Source organism: Sminthopsis crassicaudata, chromosome 6, assembly GCF_048593235.1.
Source record: "Sminthopsis crassicaudata isolate SCR6 chromosome 6, ASM4859323v1, whole genome shotgun sequence".
NCBI lineage: Eukaryota > Metazoa > Chordata > Mammalia > Dasyuromorphia > Dasyuridae > Sminthopsis > Sminthopsis crassicaudata.
This window is the reverse complement of record NC_133622.1, coordinates 53,905,705-53,925,575: the sequence shown is the minus strand read 5'-3', so window position 1 is coordinate 53,925,575 and position 19,871 is coordinate 53,905,705. Positions and strand designations below refer to the sequence as shown.

At 34.3% G+C, this 19,871-nt stretch overlaps 1 long non-coding RNA gene across 1 annotated transcript in view; it reads right to left on the bottom strand.

The window, feature by feature from the left end:
• Nucleotides 1-4,809: 4,809 nt before the first annotated feature.
• The window catches only part of LOC141545757 (uncharacterized), a 50,598-nt gene continuing 35,536 nt past the window's right edge, over nucleotides 4,810-19,871 (bottom strand). The window contains exons 3-5 of the long non-coding RNA XR_012483132.1: nucleotides 19,746-19,809; nucleotides 8,653-8,740; nucleotides 4,810-5,696 (exon numbers count right to left, since the gene is read on the bottom strand). This is a non-coding gene — a long non-coding RNA (uncharacterized LOC141545757). The remainder of the gene's footprint in view (nucleotides 5,697-8,652; nucleotides 8,741-19,745; nucleotides 19,810-19,871) is intronic.

Genomic DNA, 19,871 nt, shown 5'->3' with positions numbered 1-19,871 from the left:
CATATTTCATTCTCCCTTTGGAATGGGGAATGAAAGGCATTTTAAAAGTACTTTGTTGATAAGTTGTATCCAGCTGTATTTGGATTTTTTTTTTTTTTTTTTTGCTGAGTTAATAGGGGTTAAGTGATTTGCCCAAGGTCACACAGCCAGGAAGTGTTAAGTGTCTGAGATAGATTTGAAATCAGGGCTGGTGCTTTATCCACTGCATCACCTAGCTGCCCCTGTTTGGAGTTTTCTTAGCAAAGATACTGGAGGGATTTTCCATTTCCTTCTCCAGCACATTTTACAGATCAGGAAACTGATAAACAGGACTAAGAGACTTGAACAAGGTCAAACAACTCTTAAGTGTCTAAGGCCAGATTTGAACTCAGGTTCTCCTAACTCAGGGCTGGAACTCTATTGTGCCCCTAGTTTACTATGTCAAGCATTTTACTAAGCACCGAGAATACAAATTGAAGGCCAGATATTTCTTGCTTTCAAAAATGCTTCCATTTTAATTAGGGGATGCCATACACATGGGAGGGTTGGGCTGCAGGACTGCATAGTCAGATCTGGGAAACTGAGGCCCTATCCCTGCTGAACCTGGAAGATCTGGGTGGAATAAAGCACTGGCTACTGTTTGTCTTCCAGCTGTCAGTTGAGGTTTTATTAACCCAGTCCCCCCACCTTGTTCTGGATTGTTGGCTAAACTTCTTAAGGGCTGGACCTATGTGTCATGCAGAATAATAACTGGCATTTATGTAAGCTTTGCATACATTATCTCAAGGTCCTTTTTGAAAATGAAGGCTGAACAACAACATACTTATCTCATTAGAGCCTCACTGCAAGCAGAAGAGCTGGGTGCTATTATTATTATTGCCTTCATTTTATCTAGAAACACAGACAGTTAAAGGGACTTGCTTATGGTGACACAGCAAGGGAGCAGTAGCAGCAGCATTTGAATCCAGGTGTTCCTGCCTTCAGGTCCAGAACTTTATCCATTATACACTCACCTGGACTACAATAACAGCTATGATTCACCTTCACAATTCTCTCCCCCACTTCACCTTGCTAGCCCCTTTTTATCCTCCCTTTCTAAAAAAACACCCCAAAACACAAGTCAGGAAACACCCCCTGACACAAGACTTTACATGTAGGAAGGGCTCAGAATTTTGAAGGAGGGGCAGAGGCTTAGAGGAATAGAGATTTCTTTCCTGATAAGTCAGAGCCTGCTTGACTTTGTTGCTGCAGCTTGCCCTGAGAAGATATAACATTGTATTTTCAGGTTGTGCAGTGATTAGAGAGCTAGATTTGGAGTCAGGAATAACTGAGTTCAAATCTAGCCTCTGATATTTAGTAGCTGTATGATCTTGGAGAAGTCACTTAACCCTGTCTGCCTCAGTTTTCTCATCTGTAAAATGAGTTGGAGAAGAAAATGGCCAACCCCTCCAGAATCTTTGCCAAGAAAACCCCAAATGGGATCACAAAAAGTTGGGCACAACGTAACAATAGCATTCTTATCTCTACACAGATGGAGGTACGTCAGTGAATAAAATAAATTTTGTGCCAGTTTTTAAAGAAGGATAATGAAAAGGACAAGGACCCTAGAATCAGGAGGACCTGAGTTTAAATCCAGCCTCAAACGTTTAATAGTCTTAGCTGTGTGACCTTGGGCAAGTCACTTAATCCCAATTGCCTCACACACACAAAAGAATGATAGGAGAAAAATGTGTTTCTCAAAGAGTCATTTTGACTTAGGAATGTGATCATTATAAAAACTTTGGGTATATTCTCTCCTCTCTCTCTCTCTCTCTCTCTCTCTCTCTCTCTCTCTCTCTCTCTCTCTCTCTCCCACTCAGTTTTCTTTCTAAATTTGGGTATTCCGATAATCCCTAGTGGTTTACAAAAGAGAATATCCCTTTTTTTGGCTTATTGTACATGAACCTCTCATGGTCTCCAAATGAAAGGCTTTCCAAGTATCAACTGGTGACTTTTATTGTTGGTGATTATTATTTATTTAGAAATATGTCTGAGCTGGAACAGGGGCTCCCAAGATGAGTAATACCATATTAAAGTTCGGTTGAAAGCATCACATATATATGGCCATAGAAAATGGATTATTGTCAAAATTTTCAAAAATGATAATTTCCTTTGTCAAGTCGTGTGATAGGGAGAAAATGTCTCAGGGCTGTTAAAATTTATTTTTGGAGTAGTATTTAAAAATCTATGATACTGAGTGGAGCAGTGAATAGAGCACCAGCCCTGAAGTCAGGAGGACCTGAGTTCAAATGTGATCTCAGACACTTAACACTTCCTGGCTGTGTGACCCTGGGCAAGTCACTTAACCCCAATTGCTTCAGCAAAAAAGAAAAAAATAATAATAATAAAATAAAAATCTATAACTGAATGGTGGTGTTGATTAAAGTAAAGACTCTAGACTATGAATGAGTTTATAAGAAGCATTATCTCATCAATACCAGGATAAAAACAACAAAAGAGGTACCTGGTGTCTCTCAGGGAAGCCCCTACTTTCATAGTATGTGCATCTTGCCTTTTATTCCTTTGAGCTATGTAATGTGACATTAGCAAAACAACTAAACTCTCTGGACACCAGCTTCTTCCATTGTAAATTGGGGGTAATCCTATTATATTCATCAAAAGTTGGAAAAAATTAAAGCATTTTTGCAAATCTTAAAGGTCTATGGAAATATTGGATTTATAGAATCTGATAGGTTCTTTACTCTACCCAAATAGCCTGAATAACCCTTTAGATATAGCTTTTGGGTAAGACAAATTTACTAAAGTTAACCATGATTACCGTTCCTCTACCCCCAAATCATAGCTTGTTCATCATTAACATTCTCAATAATCTCAGCTGTAACATGAGTGAAAGTGTCTAAATGACTGATAGAAGCGTTGCTCCTTGCTTTCATATCTCAGTTTTCTTGGTGGCTTTATTCAACATATTTCCATGTACCCATCTTACTCTTCCTTACCTCCTGCACCGCTCCTCTGTACTAAGGGAAGAAATATGTTTCATCCTCTTTGTTCCATGGAATAAAAGTTGTTTGTTGCAATTAATCCTAGATGAACTACTTGGAATTGCTTCATTCACATCATCATCATCATCATCATCATTGTTCTCTTGGATCTCCTTTTTTGTTTTCAGATTTTTAATACTGTTAAGTGTGCCATGATAATTTGTGATATATAGAAGCTTTCTGTCATCAACCAGTTTAAGATACAAGTCCAATGGCACAAAGCTTCTTAAACTGTGAGTCACAACTCCATGTCAAGTAGTGTAACTGAATGTGGGGGTGGTGAAAAATATGGCAATAGTATGGAATATTCTGATAAGATTTAATGCTTTCTATAAAAATAAACAAGAACATCCATCTGATTTTAATGTATAAATTTGGTTTTGCCCTTAATAAATAGTAAAATTATATGCATACCAAAGAATCCTTTAAAAATATTTTTTTATGATTTATTGTTAGTAAATGTGTGATTTTTTTTTTTTAATTAATGCATGAGTAATTTTTCAACAGTGACCCTTATAAAACATTTTGTTCCAAATTTCCCCGTCCTCCCCACCCCCTCCCCTAGCTGGGAGCTAGTCCCATTCATGTTAAATATGTTAAAATTAAATGTGTGATTTGTATACCTATTTTTATGTGCCTACATACCTGGGATAGTGTGAAAATTTCTGGGGTGAAAAAGGTTCACAAGTAGAAACAATTAAAGCTCTGTAATAGTAGGAACACTAGTTATAAAAGTTTTAGAGATTTTTCTTGTACAATTCCATATTGCTTTTCAGGAGGGCTTCATATAAGGGCTGTTGACAGATATTTTAAATACAGGTATCAGGATGATATAAATGACTTACTTAACACAAGCTAGGCTATATTTTCCTCAAAGGATCTAAGTTTACTTAGCTCATAAGGACATAACTATCAAAAACAAGGTAAGGGTAATTTTAGTCCTTATTTTGGATCATATCTGGTTTAATTAAGTGACAATACCTTTTTCCTTATCTCCCTTTTCATCCACAAAGATTGTGGCGGCAAATATAGTCAACATGGAGAGAAATTTCAGTGCTCTGGATCATGGATATTAAATCCTGAGATTTTTCTACTTGTAGAAAAAACTTTGGAAGGGAAAATGTTTAGACTAGAATCATGTGGATTTGTGTTTCAAAGCTTTTAGCTGATTTTCCTATTTCTTCTAGAAATATTTGAAAATTTTGGAGATGGGAAATTGTAAATAAATATTTTTTAAATCTTCAATTATTGTTCTTAATTTAGTAAGGTAGAAATTTCTAGTAGTGATATTTTATTTCTTTAGACTTTCTGTCAATCATGCTTGGGCTTTGGCATTTTCATGGTCATTTTCATGACTTAAAATTGAGGCTTCTTCATAAAATGTTTTTATTTTTAGTTATTTGTAAAATCCCTTAATAAAGCTCTAGAATTTGACAATAATGCATTTAGGGATGTTGAATCTGATATTTTTCTCTAAAAATATTTAGTGAATTATCTATTGCAATCTGTCTCAATTTTATAATACTTTCAATTTTTGTTTCTATCACTTCTATTTTTTCAATGTGTGACTTGTAATATTTAGCTCTTTTGTATGTTTGGATTTATTATGTTCTAAACCTACTTTCTATTAGATGACTACCCAATTTTTCTAGCAATTATTTTGAATAAAAGTGTCTTTTTCTAAAATTTTGTTTTGTTGGGTTTATAAAAAACTAGATTAATTCCATATTTTACCAAATCTATTCTAATGATCATTTTTTTCTTTTATATATTTTACGGATATTCTCTCTTTAATAGCCCTATCACTTCCCAATTTATATCACATCTCTTCCCACCAATAAAACTCTCCCTTATAATAAATAAGTACAGTCATGCAAAATGAACTAGCACATATATGAAAATGTATGACTCACTCTGTACCTATTATCCACCAACTCTTTATGAAGAGATAGAACGTAATGTTTCACCATCAGTATTCTGAAGTTACAACTAGACATATTATTCTGATCAAATTTAATATTTTAAAATTTATTTCTAGATTGTTTTCATAATTATTATATTAAAATGTAATCTGAAATAAAATGTAATATTCTTTTCTCTCCTACTTTTAAAATTATTTCTGTGGACAGAAATAATTCTGTTCTCTCTATGTAAATTCCATAAATATTTGTCTAATTCTATAAAATATTCAAAGGATGCCATCAATTAAATTAAGTGATATGGTGTGATGTTCTTTAATTTGAACAGTAGTATCATCATTAAAAAAAAGAATACAGATTTGCCATGACGATTGACTATCTCTTCATGTATTTAAGTCTTCCTTTATTTCTAAGAATATTTTTTTGTAGTTGTATTTATATAAGCTCTCTTTATATGTATTGGTAGCTTTACTTCCAAATATTTAATATATTCTGTTGTTATTATAATAACCTTTTTCTTCCTGACTCATTTCAATAAAATGCAGTGACTTCTTATTGCCTCTAGGATAAAATATAAATTCATTTGTTTAGTTTAACCTGGCCATTACCTCTTTTTTTTTTTTTTTTTTATCCTTATCAGATATTATTTCCCCTTCTATATTCTGCAATCCAGCCAAACTGGTTTGTTTTCTTCTTCTTTCTCACATACTACATTCCACTCTCAATTCTGCTTCTTCGTACTGCTGACTCCACATACCTGGAGATAATGCAAACATTATCTTTTTACCTCACTGATCCCCTCAATGATTAGTTCTTTCTTTCCTAAACTAGCTTGTATTTAACTATTTTATATTTATTTATTATATATTTAGGTTTATATATGGATTTAAATATTTGTCTCACTCTCCATTAGAATAGAACTTCCTTGGGAATTTGTTATGTTACTCTTTTGTAAAACCATTGTCTACCACAATGCTTGGCACATGTTAGCACTAAATAAATGCTTGTTAATTGCTTCATTGATCTATCATAGATAATATCTGTCTGTACCTGGGCAAGTTATTTAACTCCTTTTCTCTCAATTTCCTCATTTGTAAAATGAGCTAGAGAAGGAAATCACTTTGGAACTTCTGCCAAGAAAATCCCAAAAGGTGTCATGAAGAATTAGACAAAATTGAAAATGACTGAAGAATAGCAAGCACTGCTTTTAAGGGCTTGCTGCTATATAATTTAGCATAGATATATTTAATATTGATATTCTTTCATTATTTTTGGTGCTTTTAATCATAATGTAGTTTCCCTTCTTTTCTTTCTTAAAGGAAGCCATGTTTGTTTTATTCTGAAATATTTGCATCTCCTGTTTTGATTCATTCACTTCATCATGAATTTAATTCCAGCCCTTCATTTTAAATTTATAGGAATTAGTATGTACTTTATGAATTTATAATATGCAAAAAATTTTAAAAAGAATTTATTATATGCCACAATTTATTAGTTATTGTTTCCTAATTCATTCTGGAATGTACTTCCTTTTTATTGATAAATCTGGAACCATTACATTTGAGATAGTAATTATTAACTTGGCAGCTAGATGACAGAGGGGATAGAGCAGTGCTTTAGTCAGAAAAAATAAAGTTCAAATCTAGCCTCTGAAATTTCTAGCAGTATGATCCTGGGCAAATCATTTCATTTTTGTTTGCTTCATTTTCCTCACCTATAAAATGGAGAGGATGATAAAAGCTAATGCTAAAGTTTATGGCAAAGATCAAATGAGATAATTGTAAAACAATTGGGACAGTGCAAGTATTAGTTATTCTCCCATATATTCTATTATATTACTTTAAAATTATCAGTATATTAATTTGTTAATGATGTTGGTTTTATTTTTTAATAGTCTAGTGTCACTCTCAGCACTAATACATAGCCAAACTCAATTTACAAGTTAAAAATCAGATAAAACAACTTATTTTATAAATTATAATTTCAATTATTTCTCTTCCCTTCTTTCTGATATCTTCGTCCTACTTCTCTCACTTCTTCTATCAAGAACAGGTCTTTCAATTCTATTTTTATTGATATAATATAATAATTAGCTTATTTTCTATTGTGTTTGATTTAGGACTCATTCCATCTCTTTGTTATTTGATTAACCTATACAGTGTTGCCTAATTTTAAGCAACATTATTTTGCTTATGCATCAATAGCCTATTGAATATCTCCAACTAGATGTCCTGTAAGCATTTCAAAAGCAACTTATTGGAAATTCAATTTGTTTTAAATGCTAAGCCCACTTCTTTTTCATGTCTATTTCTGTTGAGTACCATACTTCCGTGACAGCTAGGTGGCGCAGTGGATAGAGCACCAGCCCTGAAGTCAGGAGGACCTGAGTTCAAATTAAACACTCAGACACTTAACACTTCCTAGCTGTGTGACCCTGGGCAAGTCACTTAACACCAGCCTCCAAAAAAAAAAAAAAAAATTAAAAGGCTTTATTTAAAAATTTAAAAAAAAATAAAAAAGATAATTAATTAGTATTATTAGTATAATTAGCAACATTGATGATGCCATACGGTGCCCATTCTAGTACAAATGAGTCATCTTGCAACTCTGGTTATTCTTATTAAATCAGAGGTTTATTGTAAAAAAAAAAAAAAAGTTAGTGAAAATAAAGATGTGATTTTTTTTTTTTCCCCCATTAAAGTTCATTTCCCTGAAACCTATCCATGGACTGCTGGACTCCTGGTTTGTGTGTATAAGAACCTTTTTAACAACTTCTACTATAGATGATTTCTCTAGGGCTTTCAGACTATTAGAAATTTAGTCATTTCCTTTTCACTAGGTTTTCTAAGAAGTAGCTTGAAGGAAACTGATCATTGGTCCCTGGAATCTCTGGTTGAGAAAAACCCTCCATTTAATTTCTAAAGATTTCACCCCCTGGACTTCATTTTTTCCGACACTAGCTTTAGCAGTCTATTTTCATTTTCCCAAAGATTTCAATAAATACAGCCCTGTAAATTATTTTTTCTTTTTCTCACACTTTACCCATTCTCCCTGATATGGTTGTTTGCTTGAAGCAAATTTAACAACTAAACTGAAATGACTTGTTTTGACTTTGTGGATGGAATTGACTTCCTTACTCTTCTGTTTTAGCTTGTCATCCTATTCCTAGCATTGGATTTCCCAGCTTCTTTGTTTTCAAACTTAAAACCTTAGTGATTTTTCCACCAAATCCTTAGCTCTCAGTTCTGTGGTAGAGTTGAAATAACATCCTGTGAAGCTACTCAACTGTGGGCATCTTTTCTTGACTCATTTACTCTCTCTATTCATTCTATTACATTTCACACTATTTATATGGCTTAAGTCCTCCTTCATGAGAATCTATTTTTTTTTGTTTTGTTTTGTTTTGTTTTTGTTTTTGTGTTCACAGGTTTCACAGAAATAATGACAATGATAAGGATAAAAAAATAACTTAAACATATGATCCCTGCTTGGCTCTTTTTTCTTTTCCTTTGCATTTCTTTGAACTATTCCCACCTAGAATGTGTCAAAGGCAAAGATGGTGTGAAATTGATTTACTTGTGACATTTAAGTTCCAAGCTTCCCATTTCTTTGGCATCTTTTAGCATGAGAACATGTAAGAATAGGTACTGTTTAGATAGAAAAATTTATCTAAAATGAGATTGCAATATAGTAAAGGATGTCAAACAATTTACCTCTTTCCCTTCTTCTCAGTGAGGTCCTTAGACAGTGAATGAGGCTTACGCCAAGGTGGTGACAGAAAGCATGGAGAGGAGAGGACATCTATAAATAATTTGGAGAAAAAGACAGGATTTGGTGATGATTAAATAAATAATAAGAAAAGGACAATAATTGCTAAGGCTTTAAAGTTTCTCACCTAGAGTACAGGAATAATCATGTGGTCATTATAATCCAGTCCAATGAGCATTTTATTAGATACCTACTTTGTGCAAGATATTATGTTACAATAAATGCTGGGCAAAGACATACAAATACATGAAACTCCATCTTCCATCTCCACATTTTTACTTTGGCTCTTTATGTTTGGAATGTATTCCCTCTGTCTCTTACACTCCTCTTCCTTCAAGAAATGATTGAATATTGTCTTCCACAAGAAACCTTTCCTGATCCCCAAAACTGCTAATACTTTTCTGCTATAACTACCTTATGCTTAGCTATTTGCTATTTATAATCACTGTTAGCATTTATATAGGGCTTTAAGGTTTGCAAAGTGCTTTGCATGCATTATCTCATTGGAGCCTCACAAAACCCTATTAGGTGGGTGGTATCCAAAGATAAGGAAACTGAGACTGAACAAGGTTAAACGACTTGCCCAGGATTATAGTAAGTATCTAGGACAGGAATTAGAGATTCCATTGTACCTCTTAGCTGCCATTATTTGGATTCTCATTATATTTATTCTGATATATGGACATATGTATTTGTGTTTTCCACAGGAACATGAATTCTTGGTCTCCTGTATCTGTCTGGGTATATGGCTGTGTTTGGCTAAATTCGGGTGATTCTGGGGAGAAAGGGGAGGGGAGATACGGAGGGCATCTTAAATTCAGAGTTCAGAGGTATGGTTGGGGCTAGGGCAGAAAGTGAGATCCAGCTTGTATCTTGGAGCAGTTGATGAAGTTGTAGCTCTCTGAGGTCAGTTTACAGATACCTCTGTAAAGGATAACAAACAATTGTTTCCAGAAAGTATCATATTTATTAAACTATCAATGTGACTCCTTTAGGGTAGGATCCATATCTTCATCATATTTTTTATTCCCTATAAGGCCCAACAGCATGCTTTGAATTAGGAAGCACACACACTATTTGTTGAAGAAATTAATGTACATACAAAATCTTATACTTCAGTTCCTTAACCCATTAATCATTTGGACTGGGAAACTTCAATGTACTATCAAGACAGCAAAATAGAATCAAATGAAATACAGCTATCCATCCATCTAACCTCAAAGGGTCTTGTAATTTCTGATGAATCCATTTTAAGAACTTTATATGATTAAAACATGCAGAAGAGAAATGTGGATACTGCCCAATATAGCCGAATGCAGCCATATGCTATATTTTTAGCACAAGGTGTTTGAAAAGTGAGAACTTTACTCCAAAATGGCTAAATATCTTCCTTTAGATCTCTATGATCCTTTCCACATATTTTTTTCTCCAAATTAGGTGTGTCATAGTCTCTTTTACTCCTTTCAGGGGGAAGCTATGACTAAGATAGAAAAATGATGTATTTTTTCTTCCTTAAGAAATTCTGCTGACTCAAAAAAGCAGAAAATTATTTGAGAAGATTACTTAGATAAGAGTGTGTAGTTGGCTAATGTGGGGGATACTACAGAATGAGCTACTGAATGACTACCAGAGTAGATCCTGCTGAAGCCTGCCTGTTTTCACAAGTGACACAGAAAAGAATGAATCAGCAGGACAAAACAATGTGAGACTCAGTAGCCAGGAGCCCCTGCCTTTGCCTAGAGGTTGGCGAAGAGGTACTACTTCACTTAATGTCTTTAATGAGGTGGCAAAGTTCATGAGAGATGGTTAAGATTTCACCCTCATCCCTAATTAGAAGTAGGAAATGTGAGCCGGAGATGAATCAGTGAGGCAGAAAGACCATCTGGAGTGGGCCCACAGGAATACACCAGGGGTGAGCGTGGAATTTGGAGTTCGATAACCTAGGTTTGAATTTTCCTCGTATTTCCTAACTGACATAGCTTTCCTGAGTCTCAGTTTCCTCACTTGCAAAAGAAGATGCCATGACATCTGTGGTAATTACCTAAGAGGTTTGCTATGACACTCCAATGAGTTAATGTTTTTAAAACTCTTTCATAACACCATAAATGTCAATTATTAATAGTTGTGTGACCCTGAGCCAGTGACCTTCTGGGTCTGTTTCTTCATCTGCAAAACCAAAGGGTTAAGGAGATGGTCTTTGAGTTTTCTTCTAACTATAAATCTAGGTCCTTCAGACACGGAGAAAGTACAACCTGACTGACATAAAGCAATCATCTTGCCTGAAGTGGTCATAAATTGGAGTAGAGTATAAACCCCTCAAAGGCAGGGACTTTGGACTTTTTGTCTTTGTGTCCTTGTCACCCAATACAATTAACGCCACCTAATAGTACAGAACCTAACAGCTAGAAGGTGCTTACCAAATGGCCACTGATTTGAATTGAGTACTGACTCTGCCTTCTTACATGAAACTCATTGGTAAGAGCAACATCCTTCACCTGTGAGGTACAATACCAAACCTGCTCAGAGGTATCAAGCTGGTTAGAGACCAGGGAGCATTTACCTTAACATTTCCTCTTATCTGTGATACATAATTCCAGAAGAATGACAAGAAAGAGTGGGCAGGTGCACAGGGTTATGTGGGTGATCCAATTATGTTGATATAAGGATAGGAGAAGATAAGGAAGATTTACTGGCAGTAAGGGCCTTTGGGAGAATACTGATGCTTGTTTGTCTGCCCATTATGGTGTTAGGATAAAGTTTGCATTTCCTAGTTCTACTTGCTGCAATGGCATAGTTAGGAGTAATAAGTGTCAAAAGTTTGATAGTTTGGGTGAGAAATATAAGAAAAGTTACCATTTTCAGCCTGAGCTTGCTATATAAATACACAGAAAACATTTATACAGTCATGTTAAAATTCCAGCCCTATTGTTTTTTCTATTTTTTGATCCTTATTCTTACTCTTGTGTTCTAATTGAGGAGACAGGACTAATGTTCATAAAACAAGGTAATATACTTGTATGACTTTAAGTAAGTTATTTAACTTCTCTAGGGTCAAGGTTTCCTCATGTGTAAAATGAAGTAAAGGGGTACTTCCAGTTCAGATGGCTATTTGAATGAAGTCAGTGAACCTAGTTCCCATATAACTATTCCAGAAAAATGAATAAACAAGCTCCATTAAGAATAACACCAGATTGAATAATGATTAAGAAATCCAAAGAAAATCTATAGTAAATGACTTAATTCTCTCTTGAACTATAGAAAATCAGCCCAAAGCTCATGGGCTATAGGAAAAGGCATCTGTCAGAAAAGTGAATTTAATATTGGGCAAAAAAGGTGAAAATTAACCAGAGATGTAATAATTAGATGATGCAATACAGTACCAGCCCTGAAGTTAGCAAGATCTGAGTTAAAATCGGATCTCAGACATTTAACACTATGTGACCCTGAGCAAATCACTTAACCCCAATTGCTTTTCCAAAAAAACAACCAAAAAAACCTTTTTTTTTTTTTTTTTACTAGAGACACTTCTGGCCATTAGCACTTTGTAAAAATAAAAAAGACCAAACAGAAATCAGTACTCTCTGAGGCAGCACAAAGTATTAGATAAAAAACAAAAGATTAAAAGAATAGAGTAAAATAGCAGATATTTGACATAAGAAAAACAATTGGTTTAGAAAAATAGGTCATGGAGATAAAATTTAAGAATCATTAGAATCCCTAAAACCATTATTAAAAAAAATCCTGGATACCATATTTTAAGATATCACAAATGATATGCCCAGATCTAAAGGAACTAGAAGACAAAGTAAAAATAAAAAGAATCCACTTATCACTTCTTAAACGAAACACTCAGAGGAAAAGATCCAGAAATGTTATATCTAATATTATGAGTTTTTAAATCAAAGAAAAAAATTCCATGTGTAACTTGAAAGAGTTTAAATATTAAACCACAAAAAAGGATTACAGAAGATCTTGCCTCTTCTTTGGTAGCATAGTACACAGAGTGCTGCACTTAGAGTCAAAGAGTTCAAATCTAGCTTCAGATATTTACTAGCTATATGACCTTAGAGAATTAATTTAACCTTTATCTCTTAATTTTCTCATCTGAAATAGGAGAAAAATAGGTTGTAAAGATAAATTTGTAAATATTAAAGCGTTAGTTATCATTATTGCCATTGCCATAAGAATAAATGAGACATGCTGAATTAGATAAGGCAAAACCAAGAGTGGGTTTTAAACCAAGAATAACAACCTGAAAAGTTGAGTGAAATCCTAAAGGAGAAAAATGGATCTTTAATTTAATAGAGGATTTTCCAATATTCCTAATGAAAAGACTAGAGTGTAGTAAAAACTTTGAAATAAAAATGCAATATTTATTTTTTAAATAGCATTTTATTTTTCCAAATATGCAAAGATAGTTTTCAACATTCACCTTTGCAAAACCTTGTGCTCCAAATTATTCTCGCCTTCCTCCCCCTATCTCCCTCCCCTAAACCAGAAGCAGTTCAATATAGGTTAAATGTGCAATTCTTCCAAACATATTTCCACAATTATCATGCTGCACACACAAAAAAAATCAGATCAAAAAGAAAAACACACACAAAAAAACCAAGCAAAGAACAACAATAAATAAGGTGAGACTATTATATTTTGATCCATATTCAGTCTCTATAATTCTCTCTCCATTTCCTCTCTCTCTTTCCATTATAGGGTATTGGAATTACCTTGAATCACTTCATTGTAGAAAAGAACCAAGTCAACTGTCTTCTTCTTCTTCTTCTTCTTTTTAAATAGTTTTTATTTACCAGATATATGCATGGGTAATTTTACAACACTGACAATTGCCAAACCATTTGTTCCAATTTTTCCCCTCCTTCCCCCGCCTCTCTCGGTTGGCAGGTTGACCAATACATGTTAAATATGTTAGAGTATAAATTAAATACAATATATGTATACATGTCCAAACAGTTGTTTTGCTGAACAAAAAGAATCGGACTTTGAAATAATGTACATTTAGCCTGTGAAGGAAATAAAAAATGCAGGCGGACAAAATTGGAGGGATTGGCAATTCTATGTAGTGGATCAGTCATCTCCCAGAGTTCTTTCACTGGGTGTAGCTGGTTCAGTTCATTCCTGCTCTATTGGAACTGATTTGGTTCATCTCATTGTTGGAGAGGGCCATGTCCTTCAGAATTGATCATCATATAGTATTGTAATTGAAGTATATAATGATCTCCTTGTCCTGCTCATTTCACTCAGCATCAGTTCATGTAAGTCTTTCCAGGCCTTTCTGAATCATTTTGTTGGTCATTTCTTATAGAATAATAATATTCCATAGCATTCATAGACCATAAATTATTTAGCCATTCTCCAGTTAATGGGCATTCACTCAGGTTCCAGTTTCTGGCAACTACAAAGAGGGCTGCCACAAACATTTTTGTACATACAGGTCCCTTTCCCTCCTTTACGATCTCTTTGGGATATAATTCCAGTAGAGACACTGCTGGATCAAAGAGTATGCACAGTTTGATGGCCTTTTGGGCATAACTCCAAATTGCTGTCCAGAATGGTTGGATTAGTTCACAACTCCACGAACAATGTATCAGTGTCCCAGTTTTCCCACATCCCGGAAAACGCAAGTTTTTTTTTTTTTTTCTTATTTTCTTATTTTCTTATTCTCTGGCAGAAGGTAGAATAGCTACTTTATTGAAGGAGGGTTTGGGTTTATATAGGGGCTTGGTCACGTAGGCAGTTTTTTGAAAAAACATTCCATGATTAGGGGTCGTATAACAAGGTAACATTTGTCGATTATGGGACATCTGGTGGTAGATATGTGTGTCCCTTGTGATGTTCGGAGGCAGGATGTTCTCATGCTTTGTTGAGCATATTTCTTAGAACTCGACAAACCAAGGTCTTTTATTAATTCTTGGAATGTGGGGTGTGGGGCAAACCCTCCTTCAATAAAGTAGCTATTCTACCTTCTGCCAGAGTTGCCTCCGTTTCTTTCTTTTCAGCCCATCCCCCAGGCAAACGCCTCCCCCAGCCTCTGGCTTACAGACTGATGTGTGACTTCAGCCGTCCCTAGTTCGAGACCCGCAGGCCGGGTCAGATAAGGATAGATAAACCTCATGTACACAAATCTGACAAAGGAAGGTGAAACACATTCACATAAACATGCACAACAAACATAAACAAACAAGGAAGGAAGGAAGGAAGGAAGGAAGGAAGGAAGGAAGGAAGGAAGGAAGGAAGGAAGGAAGGAAGGAAGGAAGGAAGAAAGAAAGAAAAGAAGGAAGGAAGGAAGGAAGGAAGGAAGGAAGGAAGGAAGGAAGGAAGGAAGGAAGGAAGGAAGGAAGGAAGGAAGAAAGGAAGAAAGGAAGAAAGAAAGAAAGAAAGAAAGAAAGAAAGAAAGAAAGAAAGAAAGAAAGAAAGAAAGAAAGAAAGAAAGAAAGAAAGAAAGAAAGAAAGAAAGAAAGAAAGAAAGAAAGAAAGAAAGAAAGAAAGAAAGAAAGAAAGAAAGAAAGAAAGAAAGAAAGATTATGCATACATGTGGACACACATGGGGTTTGGTGTAGAAATACATTAAATTTAACAGGAAGTCAGAGATAGGGAAAAGAAGAGTTAAGATAAAGGAAAAAAGAGGAAAGGAATAGTTACAAGAAAAAATGAACTTTATTTTTAGAGGAAAGATGCTAAGTAGAGTGTTTAAAAGAAAAAAAGAAGATGGTGCTTCTCAATTGGAGAATAGATGAATACATTATGATGAAAATGGAATATTATTGGGTCTTGAGATATTATGAAAGATGTTTTCAAAGAATCCTGGAAAGACTGTATGAATTGATGCATTGTAAAGTGAGTGCAACCAGGAGAATAATTTATATAAGAATAGAAATATAAAGAAAGACAGCTATAAATGATTTAAGAACTTTGATCATAGCAATGACTAACCATGACTTCAAAAGACCATTGATGAAGGATGTTACATACTCCTGAGAGGGGATTGTCAAAAGATGTACTAAGACATATGCATTTTCAGATATGATTATCATGTGGATTCTTTTTTTTTTTTTTTTTTTTTGGCCTTTGCTTATTTATTACAAGTTTGTTTTTTCCTTCATTTTAAATAAGGGAGTTAGGATTTAGAGAAGAAATTAGCCAAAAAAAGAAAAGAAAGAAGAGAATTTAAAATAAGGTTCTTTAAGACTTTAAAAAAACACTGTACAGAAGAAGGCAGAATGAAGTTCAGAAAGGATGTGAGAGATTTAAGGTGCAGTGGGAGATGTACGTATTTTTGTAGATAGTTATTGGGGGAATGTTTTGCTTTATTGCATATCTGTTAAAAGAAACTTTTTTCTTTTTTCCCCCAATTGGGTGGGGATAGAGAGCAAGGAAAAAATAGACTTCTGTTAATTTTTTTATTTTATTTTTTTGGTGAGGCAATTAGGATTAAGCGAGTTGTTCAGGGTCTCATAGATAGCACATGCCAAGTTTCTGAAGCTAAATCTGAACTCAGATTTTCCTTGCTCCAGGGTAAATCTTCTATACACTGTACCACTTAACTGTCCTTTTTGTTAGCTTTTTAAAAGAGAGAGGTGGAAGGAGTACAACAGATATGAAATGCTACATGTATTTTCAGATGAAATCCCTATTACTTTTACTAAGATTGTTTTATTTCATTAGAAAAGATCTCTCCTGAAATGTATATAATATAAAAACAAAACATATAAATAAAATGTTAAAAAACAAAAAACAAAAAGGGAAGCTTTGAAAATAATTTATGGAATTTGATATGCATGTTTTAGAAAATTCAAACTACTCTATATAAATAGAGAATAATTGTTTCAGGTACAATCTTCTTTTTATGTTCCAAGGGAACCCTCCTTTTCTGATGGTTGTTAAAATTAGAAAAAAACCAAATTGAAATATGAAATAAACTGAGGAAAGTAGACTTGATGATCCCTAAAGTTCCTTTAAACACTAAAGCTATGATTTCTAGAATCTACAAATTCAATTTTTACTCTATTCCCAGAGGCTGCCTAAGGTCTCTTTAACCAGGAACTAATGATTCATTCTCTGGTTTTTACTGGAAGATCAGGCGATTGTGATATTAGTATAGGGCAGTCCTACATAGGTATGATATGATTACTTAAAAACAAAACATCTCCCATAATTTAATTTTGGGAATGGACACACCCAATAGTTAGAGAGCTCTTCTTGTGGTAGGGACATTAAGGATTGTTCTTGTATACATAGTTAATCAGTTCTGAGTAAGTGGAGTTGAACGAGAGGAATAGTTAGGGAGAGGGCTCTATTGGGGCTGTGTCATGTCCACCTGTGGCAGTGCAGTAATTCCAGATCTACCTCTCAATAAAAACAGGACAACATCATGCCTTGGTTCTTTCTTTCTTACTCCACCCTCAGTCAGCTGTTTTTTCTAGCTCTGGACCACAGTATGGCTTTCTCTATGAAAATAAAATGGACATGCACTTTTTGACATTGCTTCAATTGACTTAGGTTTCTGTTTCTATATTTTGACACATGATCCAAATTTATTTCCCATATGACCCACAAAGATTTTGGACCTGCCATTAAGGCACAAAGCAAGAACAAAGGACATAAAGAAAGTTGTAATGAAATAGCAACTAGACATTGACCTTGACAGAAATTAGAGTAACTTCCAGGCATATCCCATTATTATAAAAAAAAGGGTATTCACTTAGTTTAACTGATGGCCAATTAAAGGAAATCCAGAACCACATAATTTTTGCAGGAATATTTCTATTACACTATTCACTATTCACTCACAATTAGAGAAAGACATCCGTGATTATCTACATTAATTGATGTTTGAGCCAAAACCTCTCTATAATGCTCTACTGTTTTTCTTAACTGAGTTCACATTACTCTGTCTCATAACAATGAACCTCTGGTCAGAGCTGCTTATTTGGTATTATATGCATACACAACATTCCCGTGATTTCCCTCTGTGCCTTTGTGAAGGCTGTCACAGTCCCCTAAGTAAGTAATAACACTTCTTGCTCATCTCTGCCTCCCAGGATTCTTGGCTCCTTCAAGGGTTGGAGTCCTTTTCTTATCCCTGCCCCACCCCAGTCATTTTTAGTGAACTCCCTCGTCTCAAATTTACTTGGTTAACATGTCATATAATATATGTATATATATATATATATATATATATATATATATATATATATATATATATATATATATATATGCAGCATATATACATATATCTAAGACTTTTAAAAAAAATACTGTACAGAAGAAGGCAGAATGAAGTTTACTCAGAACTGATTAACTATGTATACAAGAACAATCCTTATAAACATATATACAGATTGTATTGTCTCATCTGTGAATACATTGTTTTTCCTCAGTAACACATAAACTTCTTGAAGGCAGGCGCCTTTTGTTTTAGCTAGTGCATCCCTATGTTTGCAGGAAGTATTAAGTGTCTGAAGCCAGATTTCATCTGCTTTAATTTTTAGGAAGTTTTTCCTTATATTGAGTCTAAATAATTCTATTTCCATTTCATTTTTAAAAATTAATAAGCATTTATTTTCTCTCCCTTCCACTCTTTTCATATTAAAGGAAAAAACAAACCCTTGTAACAAATAAGCAAACAAAACAAATTCCTATACCCCAAAATATTTACTTCCTTCCTCACATGGAATGTATCACTTGTCTGTCAGGAAGTGGGTTGTATATCATAGACCATAAACAGTCCTCTGGAATCATGATTGGTCATTGCCCATGATCAGAAATCCTAAATCTTAGTTGTTTTCTCTTGCAATGTTGTTGCTTTATGAATTATTCCCAGGTTTTCTGTCTCTGTGTCTGTCTGTCTCTGTCTCTGGTTCTATCTCTTTCTCACTATCTTTCTCACTCACCTTCTGCCCACTGTTCCTAGTTCAGCCCCCTAAGGTCAAGCAGAATATGTGTCCTCCACATGACAATTCTTTACATATTTGAAAACAAGTCATCTAAGACTTCTTTTTTCCACACTTAACATTTTCTGTGGGCTAAATATTCATTCATTACACAAATATTGATTGAGGACTTACAGCACACAAATCACAGTTCTAGGCATTGTAAAATATTCAGAGATGAGTAAAACACAGCCTTATTTATTCCAATTGACCTCCCTGACTCAAATCTCTCCCTATTTTGGTCCACTGTTCACTTGGCTTCCATTGGCACATGTTGCTTCCATTTCAATAAAATCCATTGATTCCTATTTCCTCCAGAATCAAGTACAAAATTCTCTGTTAATCTGGCTCCTTATTACTTTCTAAAAGAAGCCTTTCCCACGCCCCTTAAAGCTTATGTGGTCCCCGGTGATTATCTTCATTTTATTTTCCTTATCAAGTTTCTGTACATAGTTTTTTGCATATTATATTCCTCATTATATTGTGAGCTTTGGAGGGCAAGGAATGCTTTTACATTTCTTTGCATCCTCAATGTTTAGCACAGTGCTTGATATATGTAGGTGCTTAATAAATGTTTATCTAATTGTCTAGACTTGCCATCTGATTTTCCCCTTATAACTAAAATACTTTATTATTTCATAATAAAAGGCTTATCGTCTATGACGCTATTGTAAAGAAGACAAATCTGCTGGAAAAATCTTATTCCAACTTGGACTGGAATTTTAGAGATCTGAATTCTTATTTGATCTGACACTTACTAACAGCGTAAATCTGGATAAACCATTTAATCTCTGCCTTCTTCAGTTTGTTCAGCTGTAAAATAAGAATCATAATACTGCATGTCTCATGGGATTATTATGAGAATCAAATGAGATAATATCTGTCAAATGCTTAACACAGTGTCTGCCATATTATAGGCACTTAATAAATACTTGTTCTCTCCTCCCACCTCATCCTCACTTACATGAGCACAGATTTATAAATTTTTTGTTTCAATATTATTGAATGTAGATACCTCTGACACTGATGGAAAAAACACTTCCAACTAGTTAAATAAAAATTCAGTTAAAATAAATATTGTGAAGGATTACCTTGTCCCATGATTCTGGGTAGTGTTTTCACATTCAGACAGGTCTCTCTGTTTTCCTCTTCCTTCTGCTTTGAACATAGTAAAAATGAAGGGGATAAACGTTTAGTTTTTAGTGTGTTTGGTCCCA